At 48.1% G+C, this 14942-nt stretch overlaps 2 non-coding genes across 2 annotated transcripts; both read right to left on the bottom strand.

Annotated features, from left to right (window-relative positions):
• Positions 1-631: 631 nt before the first annotated feature.
• LOC122944278 lies at positions 632-712 on the bottom strand. The gene has a single exon (XR_006390959.1). It is a non-coding gene; the product is annotated as a small nucleolar RNA snR60/Z15/Z230/Z193/J17 (small nucleolar RNA).
• A 1741-nt stretch (positions 713-2453) lies between these two features.
• On the bottom strand, positions 2454-2532 carry LOC122944345. Its single transcript, XR_006391004.1, has one exon. It is a non-coding gene; the product is annotated as a small nucleolar RNA SNORD79 (small nucleolar RNA).
• Between the last annotated feature and the right edge of the window lie 12410 nt (positions 2533-14942).

The raw sequence follows: 14942 nt of genomic DNA, 5'->3' as shown, positions 1-14942 counted from the left end.
CACAACTGCATGGATTCTGTGGTCAGCAAAACATGGATTACACATTCCATTTTTTGCAAACCCACCGACTTTAATGGGTACATGGGCCACAGTTCGCAGCCAATTATAGGAGACGTTCTATCCATCCCACAGATCTGACATGTGGAAAGCACGCCGATTTTCCATGCCAGTTCTGCAAATTACAGAACACATTCTATTCTTGGCCGCTAAATGCAGTCCACAGATCCACTGAAGTCAATGCAGGTCTTAAAAAAGTGACTCCGTATTTTGCAGACCACTATATATCAGGTCATACGCAACCATTTTTATTTTTTGGCAATTAACGGAATATTCTGGTTACAAGATGTCATCCCCTAGCCACAGGACAGAGGATAACTACTAAATCTGCAGGGGCCCCACTAATCACAAATCACAGATTATAGACCGCCATCACTAGTCATTTTATAACCAGAAAAGCTTGCTGCCATGTACACCAGACCTTACATTAGGTCCCGTCACTGACCTACAATACAGTTCTGCGCCAACACTTACCACAGAAGCTTCAAGTCCTCAACTTGCTGCGAGACCTGCAAAGGTTTGTTGCACAATTACAATAAATCCTGCAGGCTACAATTTAATCACACACAGAGCATCGACACATCAGATAGGAGCGAAAGACAAGCGTATTCATCACTGTTCCATCAGCTGAACTATGTGATCATCATTGTGTCTTGAGGAAATTTAACAAAGAACAGACTGTAGTTAAGAGGGTCTGTGGCCAAGTTGTGAAAGCCAAGGATAGTCTACATGGTGGCCCAGAAGTATGGAGACACCTCAAATGGAAAAGATAGGAAATGCCATTGTGTGTGGCTAAAAGGGGGGAAATTTGTGAGGCTTAGTCCAACTCTGGCCATTTTAAAAGCCACCATCTTGAAATGAAGGCAAGTCACAGATTTGGATTTCTCAGATACATATGGCACATCCACCCATTCCCATTTGAGAATATATTGACTTGGTTCCAAGATGGTGGCTTCCAAAATTGCTGCCGGGATGGTTAGAGGCCCAACACATGACTGGAAGTGTCAGCCAAACCAGAGATACTCATTTGCAGACTGCACTGTTCCTCATTAGTACAGGGTAATGATCTGGTTGGCCGAGAGACCTTTGAAGGAGCTCTTGAAAGGCACTTGTTCTCCTGGTGCAGAATGTTTAGAGGAACAGTTCCATCCACGTGCTGCTTCAAAGGCATTTCAACAAGCCAACTAGAAGCCTGCACTGTATGGATGAGGAGCAAGAACTCTGAAGTCAACTAATGGAAGTACCTGGTTTGGCTGTCATCTAGAGGATCTCATGGATCAGATTGTTGTACCCCCTATAGCAGGGGTGGCCAACCTGTGGCTCTTTTCTTCTTCAAGTGAGGCTCTAGCTGTGGAGCCAGGAAGCAGTCAGGCCGGCTCACTCTCCACCCTATGCTCAGATCTCTTTTCCCGATCGGGCACTGTAGCTCCAGCTCACTCTCCACTACGTCCTGATGCACAGTGTGAGAATGTAGTACGTGGAGACACGCACTATGACCTGACGTTGTGCTCGTCAGGTCACAGTGGAGAGCGTGTCAGACCTGCAGAGTAGCAGGAGCCCAGTGCCTGACCAGGAGAGGGAAGAGATTTTTTTTAAATGATAGAACTGAGCATGGGGGTCTGATCTTAGCATGGGAGGTTCTGATTTGAGCAAGGGGGGGGGGGGGGGAATCCTGATCTGAGCATGGGGGGGGGGGGGGTCAGATCTAAGAATGGGGGAGATCTGAGCACGGAGGGTCTGACACTGGGAGTCTGATTTGTGTTGTCAGATCTGAGCATGGGGGGGGGGGGGGGTTATTTAGAGGCCTGATGAGGTTTGGGGATCTGATTTAGGAGTCTGATTAAAAAATAAATTATCTATATATAAAAATATTTTAAGCAGACCTCAGATCAGATAACACATTTTTTTATATCTCTTTTCTTTGTTAAAACCTAGATGCATCTTGTAGGGCGATACGCTGACTCGTGTGTAAATGAATAGCTTGTGGCTCCTGGTAGTCATACGTTTTGTTTTTTTGGCTCTTTGTGTCTGTAAGGTTGGCCACCTCTGCCCTATAGGTAGGCTGTCAGCTTTTTCTTCTGAAGTCCTTCTGCATCACTTTGCCAGAGAACATTGCGTGAGAGACTCAGCAAGACAAGAGCACCTTCCCTGATCTTCAGCACAAGTGTTGCTGGTGACTAGACAGACGCCCATTTCACAACTCAAAATTCAAGCAACTGAAGTCTTACCATAATCATAGCAATGCAGTTCTTTAATAAATGATTGCGGTAAGTTAGACACCAACCTTCAAGTGCTGACTCCGCCATCTTGGGTTTAAGCAGCCATTCTTGAGCTAAAAACCAAAGACGCAATGAATAAGCATGGCCCACGCTCAAGTCCTCCAAAGCATTTACCTACACTGCATCAGCACAAGAAATGTCCCTCATTCTTTTTCAGAGAGATTCCCATTGATTAATCAAGTCATCATACACAGCGTCATAAGAAGTCTGTATATTAAAAGTAGCAAACTTACCCACATGCCTGACATCACCAGACCTGGAAGAAAAGAACCAAGCGTCACAAAGGAGAAATATCTGTCCATAGACACAAAGTGACGAGCGTCTAATGCCTCAGAATAAGTATTGGTGGTAAGCTCTCTCGTCATCCTGACAGTCAAGAGTAGCAAATAGGCGTCATCAGCGGCATTAGAGCAGCCTGGTTTATGTCACTGCAGATGGACTGGTCCCAAACACTAAGGGGGTCACTTATGACTCCCTACCCCAGTTTCTGGTGTAAAAGTCACACTACAAAGTTCTCCTTTTTAAATGCTGGTGCACCGAAATTTAAGCCCATGGAACACTGAGAAGTGGCGGGTGTGCGCGTGACAGAGGCAGGACAATCAGCCCCAGCATTCATCAATCCTACCAGCATAAATGGCGATTGAAACCTACTTCAGTCCAGGAGTAGATTTAACGCTCAGGTGACAGCCCATCATAAATGAAGAGCATCCTCCAGGATCGCAGGGAATAGAAAATTGATAAAAGACCCCCTAAAAGGCACAAAACATCAATGATGGAGGCCGGCTACATGGCACGGTCTTAATCCTTTAATTAGAACCCCCTGTGGCTCGTACATTAGCATGGTACATGACCAAGTCCTGCGCTCGTACCCAGAGACACTACAGGCGAGCCACAGTATCACAAAACTTGCCAAAATGGTGGCACCTGCTCAAAACAAGTTTTATGCACTTAAAGGGGTCCAACGGGTACATCCGACAAAATGTCCTATAAAAGCATATGGGCAGCGGCTCATGCATTACTCTTAGCCTGTGTATACATTATATCCATAGGGAGTAACTTTTAACCCCATTCATTGTCAATAGGGATAAAACATAACTGAACAGAACTTAAGGCTCCAAAATGCATTCAGTTCCTACACCGGAGAGCAAACTGCAGCAGGTTTTCTTTCCGTCATGGGATGCGGAGCAAAACGGATCCATCATGACCCCCAATGCAAGTCAACGGGGACGGATCAGTTTTCTCTGACAATAGAAGACGGATCCGTCCCCCATTGACTTTCATGACGGATCCGTCTTGGCCATGTTACAGATAATGCATCTAGTTCATAATGGATGCAGGCGGTTGTATCATCAGTAACGGAAGAGTTTTATGCTGAACCCTGCTGGATCCAGCAAAAACACTAGTGTGAAAGTAGCCTAAAAGCTGGATTGTTCCCTTGATAGCAGGTACAGTTTAACCCCTACTTACCATAATTGCTCATTTTCACTGTATAAGTGCTGGCCATGGGCAGGACAATGGCGGACGGCTTCTGGACATCCGTAGTCTCTCCTGCCTGTTGGAAATTTCTGTCTCCGTTGCTCCACAAACAGGACATCTCGTACCCTCTTCCTGGTGGCCTTCTCCAGCAGCTGCTTCACTTCAAGATCCTTCTGGAGCTGGGGAAGGGGGGGCAAAATAATAGGAATATACTTCAAATAAGATGGGGCTCACATGACTGCACGTACAGATCTGGACGCGGAGAACAGCACAACCAATTAAACCCTCTGCCTTCCTTCATGAACATATATAAAGTTTTTTTTCACCCTGTAAATGTGGTTTTAGAAGATAATCCCACTAAATTGCAACTATTTTTTTTTATTTTTTTATGTGCAGAACTTTTGCCAAAAATCTGCATCGTGTGACCCTGGTATTAATGGAAAAATTATTAGGTCAGGTTCACACAATGTTTAACAGCACATCACAAAATGCCTACAAAAAAAGTCCCCAGAGCATGGGGTATTTACAAAAATAGCCACAAACCAAACTTCTCTAGAGATAACACTGTTTTCTGGAAATGTGTATTTCGCAAACCTGTGGTTCTTACGTCTGTACAAAACTACAACTCCCAGCATGACAGTAGTCCTGAGCCCCCAGGTCCTCCTCACTGAATGACCGCAGTGAGGGGTTTGAATGGAGCTGTGATTGAACATGTGCTCCATTCAATGTCTATGGGCCGATACACAGGGAAGGAACTGTTTGTTCCCGATCATTACCCACTAGTTGGCTGTATTTGCATGCAGCAGTCATTCCCTCTGTAGGGAGATGAATGATGGCCACATTTACAATGGGCAATTATTGGGAACGAGTGCTCATACCAACATTCGTCACCACAAGTAAATAGGACTTCTGGGACGGACAGTAAACTTGTTCATAAACCTCTCTGAAGGCGCCATTCCACATTGCATAGTTCAATCTTATCAGTCAGACGATTGGGGCAATTGGGAAGCAGCTTTCATAGGAATGTTGGTTTCTGAAAATTGCCAGTACATAATGCAGTACTGGCGGCAGGTGACCAACGCTTCATCAGGTGGAACCATCACTGATGCAGACACCAAAATCTTCTTACTGGACAATAGATTGTCCTGTGTGAACAGGGATCCACTGCCCGCTAACTAAGGATCTGTCTGGGGACGAGCCATCACACTAGTCGTCCTTCATCCCAACACAGCAGAGGCGATTGCTGCATGTAAATGTAGCTCTCACCTCCTCTGATGAGCAAGCAATTATCGAGAACACAGTCTGTTCCCAATAAGTGCCTCTGGAGTGGGGGGTCCGAGTGATCAGACCTCCATCTTACGGCAGGATCAGGGTGCTTGCCCAGTCATAGGAGCTGACAACCCTTACAGTTGTAGCATGTGGCCCATAAAAGGGAAAAGCCACGCTCATCTGTCCGCAGTCTTAGGGTTCACGCCCGTATGTATTTTATGGTCCGCAAAACACGGAGCCACACAAAAAAAAAAATATAATGTTTGTATGCATGAGTCCTTACGCTGCTGCCCCATTGCCATCAGATTCCTGGCCCCGCAGGACCAGAAAGTAACTTGGTCTCATGCCCACTGCAGCCAATCAAGGGCCTCAGCGGTTATGGGACCAAGCTGCTTCCTGGTCCTGCAGGGACAGGAATCGGGCCAAAACAGGACACAATGAGGTTACAGACGGGGGGGATATGGGTCAAGGTTTTGTCTCAGTAGGGTTTACCCCAAGATAAGTCCAAAAAGGACTGAAATGCTACAGTTTTTCATTCAGAAAGTGAAAATTTAAGAAATCTCATCCACACACTGAAAACACAGACATGCTCCATTTTATGCGGGGACCGCGGAACAGAACAGCAACTCCGTGTGCTGTCTGCATCTTTGAATGAATGGGTCCGCACCAAAATTGCAGAACGGATGCGGACCCAGAATTATGCTCTTGTGAATGCAGCCTAAGGGCTCGTTCACACGACCGTTGGTGTCCCGTTCTGTTGTCATTCCGCTTCACGGCTGCAGGCCCATTCATTTCAATGGGTCCACAAACCTGGAGATGCGGAACGAAAGCACGGAACACTACTGAGTGCTTTCTGAGGTTCCGTTCCTCCGCACCACAAAAAGAAAGTATGTTCTATGTTTTTGCAGACTGGAGGGATCGTGGACCTATTTAAGTGAATGGGTCTGCGATCCCCATGTGCCTGCCCCACAGAAGGTGCCCGTGCATTGCGGACTGCAATCTGCGGCTCACAGCACGTGCACGGGACACCAACGTTCGTGTGAACGAGCCCTAAAATTGTAAATTGCCTGCGGTGCGGATTTTATATCCTCAGTATGTCCATTTATAAAGCAGATTTTCACCGACATATCTGCACGTAAGGTTTCATGCACACAGCCGAGTCCGTATTTCAGGCTGCAAACCACGGATCCACAAAACTCAGACCCCCTCCCATGTGCACTTCACGTTTTTCCTCACCCCCATCAGTAGAACGGATTATTCTCATCCACAGTATGGACCCCAATACGTTCTGTAATTTGCTGAAACGGTCATACAGATCCGCAAATAGATACGACTGTGCGAACAGCTCCATAGAAACAAATGGGTCAGATTGTTCTGTGCAAAAACCGCTGCGTTGTGTGCATAAAGACCAACTCTACAGACCTGCAAAGGACATCCTTAAAGGGGCGCACTCTTAAAGGGGCACATGCATCGCAAAGATATCTGCAGCCATTTATCAGTTTTGAATATCATCTGTCTTATCCTGCACATGTCTTGTGGACCATAATAATAATGCAAGGTAGGACCTATGCAGAGCCCCCATTTATAATGTGTATACCCCCTACTAGGGCATATGGCCAGGGGTCTCCTTTATGAGAAGCCCCTTTAGTGGCACCCTCGTCTGCAGACAGTGAGCACAGGGCAGCACCTTCATTCCTAGAGAAGAGCACAGTGACCGTCACCTTAGGAGACCGGACCCCAGCAGCTTCCTTACCTCCAGCAGAGCAGAATCCATGGCGGGAAAGGCGATCTAGACCGAAACCCCAGAACGATTAAATGAAGAGCCTCCAGAAGCCCAACACTCTGGAACGTTCCGCAGCTGAGCTGTCAAAGAACCAGCTTCTTAGTGGGAGACTGGGAGTCTGGAAAATACCAGAATTTATATGAATTTCCTTAGCGGCGGCCATTTTCCCGAAGATAAAAAAAAAAAAAACTAGGAAACAACAGGAAAGGACACGGGAAAATGGCGCCGTAAAAAATAAAATAAAGCTAAGACTGATGTAAAGGACAGGTGAACCTCTAGGGCTTTGCGCGCAGACTTCTAGGACACGTGATCACGCTAAGCGTAGCAGGTTAGAGTGTGGCGGCTGTGTCTGCCAGTGTGTGTGCGCAACCGAACTTCAACCTTCTTTCACTTCTGTATTCACACGGTGCGGTCATATCGTGGTTTCAGCTGTGTGAATTTCTCCTCAGCAGCGCGGTCTTCACAACAGATGTAAATTTAAAAAAATAAAACCAAAAAGTTTTTTATTTTATTCAAAAACAGTGAAAAAACACATTTATATGTGTCAAGTCTGGGTTTCCATGATGTTGCATTCCCGCAGCTGCAGTAGTTAACTGAAGTATTGCCTTTCAAAATTGTACAGCCATTGCGGGTTGCGGCAGCCGCGTTGCATCCGCCTCATGGAAACGGTCTGAGGCGCAGGTTACAGGCCCACTCTGATGGGGGCTACACAGCGACATGAAAATCGGAATGTCGCATTGCAACATCTTACCTAAAGTTTGCTGCAAAACCCGGTCTTGGATTTTAGGTCACAAGGCACACACGACATCATAGAACACGTTAGTCATGTGCGTCTGCGACTTGCCTGTGAAACTTTCTGCGAGTAAATGTTTTTGTCCACGCTACACGCCACCGTGTACCCGCAGTCTGCACGTCTGCGATTTGTCTCGGTGAAATACCCCAAAATTTTCCGGCGCGTCGCACATGACTTGCGTTGAACTCGATGCTGGTGAAGTGTTGAAAAATAGTTTTTTCACGACGTGTAGTAATGCAGCCACCTTCATTACCGTTACTAGTGACTTGGGGTGAGCAAAGCGATTCGTAGAAGCCAAAACTAGGAGCAAATACAAAAAATATATAAAGTATACTTTATGATCCACTCCTGATTTTGGCAAACCCGACCGTGTGGCAGTACCCACCCATATTCTGGTCTCACTGCTGCCAAATGCATCACTAATTGTGGCACAGCTCTGTAGATCCTTCCACCAGATCAAATCCACAGCAGGACAAAGCTGGCTAAGATCTCAGGTGTTATGTAGGTCAGGCTACTTTCACACTGGCGTTTTGGTTTCCGTTTGTGAGATCCGTTCAGGGCTCTCACACGCGGTCCAAAACGGATCAGTTTTGCCCTAATGCATTCTGAATGGAAAAGGATCCGCTCAGAATGCATCAGTTTGCCTCCGTTCAGTCACCATTCCGCTCTGGAGGCTGCTTGCTGCGTTTTGGTGTCCGTCTGAAAAAACTGAGCCAAACTGATCCGTCCTGACACACAATGTAAGTCAATGGGGACGGATCCGTTTTCACTGGCACAATAGAAAACGGATCCGTCCTCCATTGACTTTCCATAATGTTCAAGACGGATCCGTCTTGGCTATGTTACAGATAATACATCCGGATCCGTTCTGAACGGATGCAGGCGGTTGTATTATCTGAACGGATCCGTCTGTGCAGATCCATGATGGATCCGCACCAAATGTGAGTGTGAAAGTAGCCATAGTTTTCTGATATAACTTCTAATAAATGGGCAGGGATTGGTTGCTCAGAAGTGCCCACTTCCCACTCTTTTAGGCAAGTGAAGTGCAAACCAACTAAATGTGCCCCGATACCTCATGTATAGGGCATTACACTGAAGCAGAGCTGCAGGAGATAAGTGCATTACACATGAATATCTAGAATTAGGAATCAGGTCAATGTTCTCCTGTGACTCCATATTTTTAATAAAGACCAATCGAAAAATGTTACCTTATGAGTCCTACGGGAGAAAAGCGCTTTACAAATGTTTCGTTGTTGAGTTCAATGCAATAATAAAAAAAAAAACTGCCTCTAAGGCCTCATGCACACGACCGTATTTAGTTTCCGTGTCCGATCCGTTTTTTTTTGCGGATAGGATGCGGACCCATTCATTTCAATGGGTCCGCAAAAAAAGCTGACAGCACACCGTGTGCTGTCCGCATCAGTATGTCTGTTCCGTTGCTCCGCAAATAAAATAGTGCATGTCCTATTTTTTTCTAGTTTGCGGACAAGGATAGGCATTATTACAATAGATCCAAAAAAAACGGATCCGCAAAAAAAACTGATGCCATACGGAACGTCATCCTTTTTTTGCGGATCCGCAATTTGCGGACCGCAAAACACATACGGTCGTGTGCATGTAGCCTAAAGATGTACATATAGACATATTGGTGGCAGCCCTGTCCCTTCAAGATCTCCGGGCTCAACTACAGATTGTGTGATCAGGAAACCCTTCCCGAGAACAGTGTTTATTACCTAGTCCTTGTCACGCTACTGGATTTTAAGATGTTTAACCAGGCTATTCCATCAGATGCTACCAGGTGTAGGATCAAGTGTCTGGCAACCTCCACCAACCCAAAGATGTAGAAGAGCTTCAAATTCTCCTCGGGACAATGGTGCTCTCATGCACTTGTTAAAGGGAGTCTTTCACCTAATCTGAGCGTTTTAGACCGCTCAGATCAGGTTATAGACTCTTTAACCCTCATTACGATCATACCCGTCTCTTATGTGTCCCTCGCCCAGATAATGAAAATAATACTTTTTAAACTTATGCAAATTACCTTCTGAAGGTGCCCAGGGGCGGCGTTACTGGGCGATGTGCCCAGAAAAACACACCTCCAGCCGGCGGACGTCACGAGCGGCACCAGAGGACGGCGGGCTGGGAACTGGCCCGCACCTGCGCACTGCTCTGCCCATTATGGGCAGAGGAACATCCTTTCATATTGCGCATGCGCCGGCCGGCTGTCTTTAGTTGGCCGACGCATGCGCAATATGAAAAGCTGTTCATCTGCCCATAATGGGCAGAGCAGTGCGCAGGTGCGGGCCAGTTCCCAGCCCGCCGTCCTCTGGTGCCGCTCGTGACGTCCGCCGGCTGGAGGTGTGTTTTTCTGGGCACATCGCCCAGTAACGCCGCCCCTGGGCACCTTCAGAAGGTAATTTGCATAAGTTTAAAAACATATGTTTAGTTTACCGGTAAACTGCTTTCCAGGAGTCCGGAATGACAGCACCCATGGAGGATGTCCTTACTGGTTTCTGTTGGGACAGGAAGAGAGACAGTTTAAAGGGCCCCTCCCCACCCCCTTGCTCCAGTGTTTATAACTTACTACACCGGATAGGCTGCCACATCTTTATTTCAAGAACAAGTGTTACTTCACACTGTATACAGTAGCAGTACAAATATACAAACCAAAAAAGTGTCCCGGAAGGAACAAAAAATGGGGGGGTAGTATTGGGTGCTGTCATTCCGGACTCCTGGAAAGCAGTTTACCGGTAAACTAAACATATGTTTCCAGGACGTCCTCCATGACAGCACCCATGGAGAACTAACAACTTAGAACGCCATTTAGGGGGGGACCACTGCTTGTAGGACCTTACGGCCAAAAGCCAAGTCCTGATTGGCCATAGAGTCCAGTCTGTAGTGTCTGACGAAGGTAGTGGAGGAGGACCAGGTTGCCGCTCTGCAGATCTGGTCGATGGAAGCTCCAGCCTTCTCCGCCCAGGTTGCGGACATGGCTCTGGTGGAATGAGCCCTCAACGTTATGGGGCAGGATGAACTCTGCAGTCTATAACATTCCCTGATGGTCTCCTTGATCCAGCGGGCTAAAGAGGTTTTAGAGGCTTTGCTTCCCTTGTTCCTACCACCGAATTGGATGAAGAGGTTCGCTGACTTTCTCCAGGATTTTGTCCGCTTGATGTAGGCGAGGACCGTTCTTCTTACATCAAGACAGTGGAACCGCTCCTCCTGATTGGAGAGACCCTTCTTCCTCAGGGTTTGCCTCTCAGGATCCAAGCAGTCAGTCTCAGCTTGTTGAGATTGGGATGCTCCAGAGGTCCCTGCGTTAACAGATCTTTCCTGTCTGGAAGGGGGTACGGGTCTTTGATCGACATTTCCCTCAAGATGGGATACCAAGCTCTCTTGGACCAGTCTGGTGCGACCAGGATCAGAGTGGTGGTACTGGTCCTCATCTTCTTTAGGACTGCCGGGATTAGGGGAAAAGGAGGAAAAGCGTAGGCCAGTTTCATGTCCCAATTCTGGGCTAAGGCGTCTACTGCCACTGGGTTTTCGCTGGGGTTTAGTGAGTAAAAACAGTCCAGTTGAGAATTCCCCCTGGATGCGAAGAGGTCTATTTCTGGATAACCCCATAGCTGGCAGACCTGTCTGAAGACCTGTTTGTTCAGATTCCATTTTCCCGCGTCTATCCTGTGACGGCTTAGGAAGTCGGCTCTCGAGTTCTGAGACCCCTTTAGATGGGTTGCTGAAATGGACCGAACCTCCCTTTCTGCCCATATGAAGATTTGATCCGCTAGATCCTGAAGGAGCGGGCATCTGGTACCGCCCTGTCTTTTTAGATAACATACCGTAGTAATGTTGTCGGATAGGATCCTGACATGTTGATCCTTGAGGAGATGTTTGGCTGCTGTCAGAGTCTTCAGCACTGCCTTCAGTTCCCCGTAGTTTGAGGATTTTATCCTGTCTTGAAGGACCCAGGAACCCTGGAAGAGATGCTGGTCCACGTGCCCCCCCCAGCCATTCAGACTCGCGTCCGTGGTGACGGTTATGGCTGGAGTCAAATTCCACGGGACTCCTTTCTCCAGATTCCCTGGTTCTGTCCACCAGGACAGGGATTTTATCACTTTTCCCGATATTTTCATCCTGGAGTTCAGAGAACGGTGGTCTCTGTTCCAAGCTGTCAAAACTGCATTCTGGAGGGTCCTGGAGTGGAATTGGGCCCAGGGTACTATTGAGATGCAGGAGGTCATCAGACCCAGGATCTGCATGGCTTCCCTGATCGAGTGGGTTTTCCTCTTTTTGAACAACTCTATCTTTTGTCTCAGATTGGTCTGTTTTCTCTCTGGAAGAAATGAGTGTTGTATTCTTGTATCCAGGAGAGTGCCTAGGAATTCCTTTCTTGTGTCCGGTATCAAGTCGGATTTCGGGTAGTTCACGATCCACCCCAAGTCCTTGAATAGGGCTAAGGTTTGGTGGATGTCCCCCATCAATTTTTGAACCGAGTCTGCTATCAGCAAGAAGTCGTCCAGGTAGGGCACGATTGTAATTGTATTCTGGCGACGGAAGGCCATCATTTCGGATACTACCTTTGTGAATAGGCGGGGGGCAGATGAGATACCGACCGGCAGGCACTGGAACTGGTAGTGAGAGGTCTCCTTTCCGTACCTGACCGCAAACCTTAAGTACTGATGGTGTTGGGGATGTATGGGGATGTGGTAATACGCATCCTTGAGGTCCAATGTGCAAAGGTGAGCACCTGGAGGGATCAGAGGAGTGGAGGATTTTATTGACTCCATCTTGAACCTGTAGTACGTCACCCACCTGTTCAGAAACTTTAAGTTGATGATTGTCCTCATCGACCCGTCTGGCTTCTTTACAAAGAAAAGTCTTGAGTAATGGCCTGTGAACTGCTGGGGAGGAGGAACCTGGGTGATAGCTCCCAGAGCCAGGAGGTCTTGAATATGTGACCTTAGTTGCTGTTGGAGGAGAGGAGATTCGAAATAGGTCACCTGGAACACTTGGGGAGGAGGAGTTCTGAAATCTATCCTGAAGCCGTCCCTGATGGAGTCCAGGATCCATTGATTGCAGGTAACTCTCTTCCATCTTTCCCAAAAGTGACGAAGTCTCCCTCCCACTGGTCTGGCGTCATGGTTTCCCTGTATTGGTGTTGGGGTTGAAGAGGAAACCCCTGCCTCTACCCTTGGGGTAGCTCCAGCGGCCCGATTTTCCTTTCCCTCTATAGGTCCTGGCCTGATTTTGGCCCGAGGGCCTCCGAAAGGGCTGTTTTTTTTTTGGCTTCTCCTCAGGGAACCCCTTCTTGTTATCTGCCGCATTCTGGAGAATAGAGTCCAGAACTGGGCCGAACATAAACGAGCCAGAGAACGGAATGGAGCAGAGTCTGTTCTTTGACGCTACGTCTCCAGACCAGGACTTGAGCCAGAGGGCCCGTCTAGCGGCGTTAGTCTGAGACTGGGACTTGGCTGCGAATCTAATGGTCCCCGCTGAGGCGTCCGCCAGGAAACTAGAGGCCATCTTTAGAAGCGGGAGAGACTCTAGGATTTCTTCCCTGGATGTTCTTGCCCTAAGGTGACTCTCCAGTTGATTAATCCACAAGATTAAGGCTCTGGAAACCGAAGTAGCTGCAATGTTGGTATTAATTGCGGTTGCCCCTGACTCCCAGGATTTTTTCAACAGGCCGTCTAGCTTCCTATCCATGGGGTCCCTTAGCTGTGACGAATCCTCAAAGGGTATTGAGGTTTTTTTCACGACCTTGGCCACCTGGATATCAACTTTGGGAACCTCGTCCCAGAGGTTAGTGTCCTTTGGGTCAAACCGTAGACGATTTTTAAAATCCCTGGGAATAAAGAGCTTCCTTTCGCCGTCAGCCCATTCCTCTGTGATGAGATCTTTAAGATTTTCATTTATTGGGAAGACTTTCTTTCTCCTGACTTTAAGACCCCCAAACATTTCGTCCTCAACCGAACGAGTCTGATCCTCCTCCTCAATAGCCATGGTCTGTCTAATAGCGGTGAGCAGGGAATCTAAGTCCTCAGACAAAAAGAAGTATCTCCTCTGCTCATTCTGATGGAGGGACTCCATGTCGTCATTGTCTGAGACACATAACCCTACTTCCTCTGAGTCAGAGCCTGACTGGATCCTGGCTTTTTTGGAGGAGGGGGGGGAAGGAGGAGGGGGTGTTTGGCTAGAGGTTGCCGCCTGCACCTCCTCTCTTACAATATCCCTTAGATCTGAAAGCAGGGATGTGCGTTCGTCCCTCATAATTTTGGAGATACATTCTGGGCATAGCTGCTTCTTATAGGACTCTAGCAGCTTTGTTTGGCAGGTCGGGCATTTCCTGCCCTTCTTTTTGGGATCCCCATGAGGCCTGTGCCCTGGTTCCTTAGAAGTCTAAGAGAAAGGGGGGGATAAGGCCATTAGGGAACTGCTGAGCCAAAGACCTATCCCTGTACAAGGTATTACTTACAGGGGCCTGGACGGGGGAGTCTGAGCAAGTTTCAAGTTTGCTGGACGCCTGGACCTCCATGATGCAACCTAGCAGGCTGCCATCTGGCGTCTTAAATAAGATTCAGGTGACTTACCGGTCCGCCCGTCGCCGCCTGACTCCGCCTCCACTTCTTTCCCAGGGGGACTCATTCCAGGGAAGAGTCAACCCCCAGGACATGCGAGACCACCGGATCGGCGTGTCTCCAGCATGCTGCTTGTACCGCCGCGTCGTCCACAGATCAGCGTCATTACTTCCGGCTTCCGGTCACGTGAGTGCGGCCAGGAACTGACGTCAGAGGAGGCAGGAGCCGAAGCCGAGCCCAGAGCTCCGATGGGGAGAAGCGGCAACAGCGTCCCCGATTCCGGCCGGCCAGAGAGCGAATCGGGGACTTAACCAGGGGACCGCCTCCCAGAGAGGTGCTGGTTCGGGGGCCTGCCGAGTCTGAAGAGGAGAGGTAGGAACCCCCCGACCAGACTCGCCCCCGTTCCCTACCTAACTTTCTAGGAGAGAGCTGTCTAACTCCTCCTATCCCTGTTGGGACAGGAAGAACACTGGAGCAAGGGGGTGGGGAGGGGCCCTTTAAACTGTCTCTCTTCCTGTCCCAACAGAAACCAGTAAGGACATCCTCCATGGGTGCTGTCATGGAGGACGTCCTGGAAAGTATTATTTTCATTATCTGGGCGAGGGACACATAAGAGACGGGTATGATCGTAATGAGGGTTAAAGAGTCTATAACCTGATCTGAGCGGTCTAAAACGCTCAGATTAGGTGAAAGACTCCCTTTAAGGGTTC

This window comes from Bufo gargarizans, chromosome 7 (assembly GCF_014858855.1).
Source record: "Bufo gargarizans isolate SCDJY-AF-19 chromosome 7, ASM1485885v1, whole genome shotgun sequence".
NCBI classification, from domain to species: Eukaryota; Metazoa; Chordata; class Amphibia; order Anura; family Bufonidae; genus Bufo; species Bufo gargarizans.
This window is presented reverse-complemented; position numbering and strand designations above follow the sequence as displayed.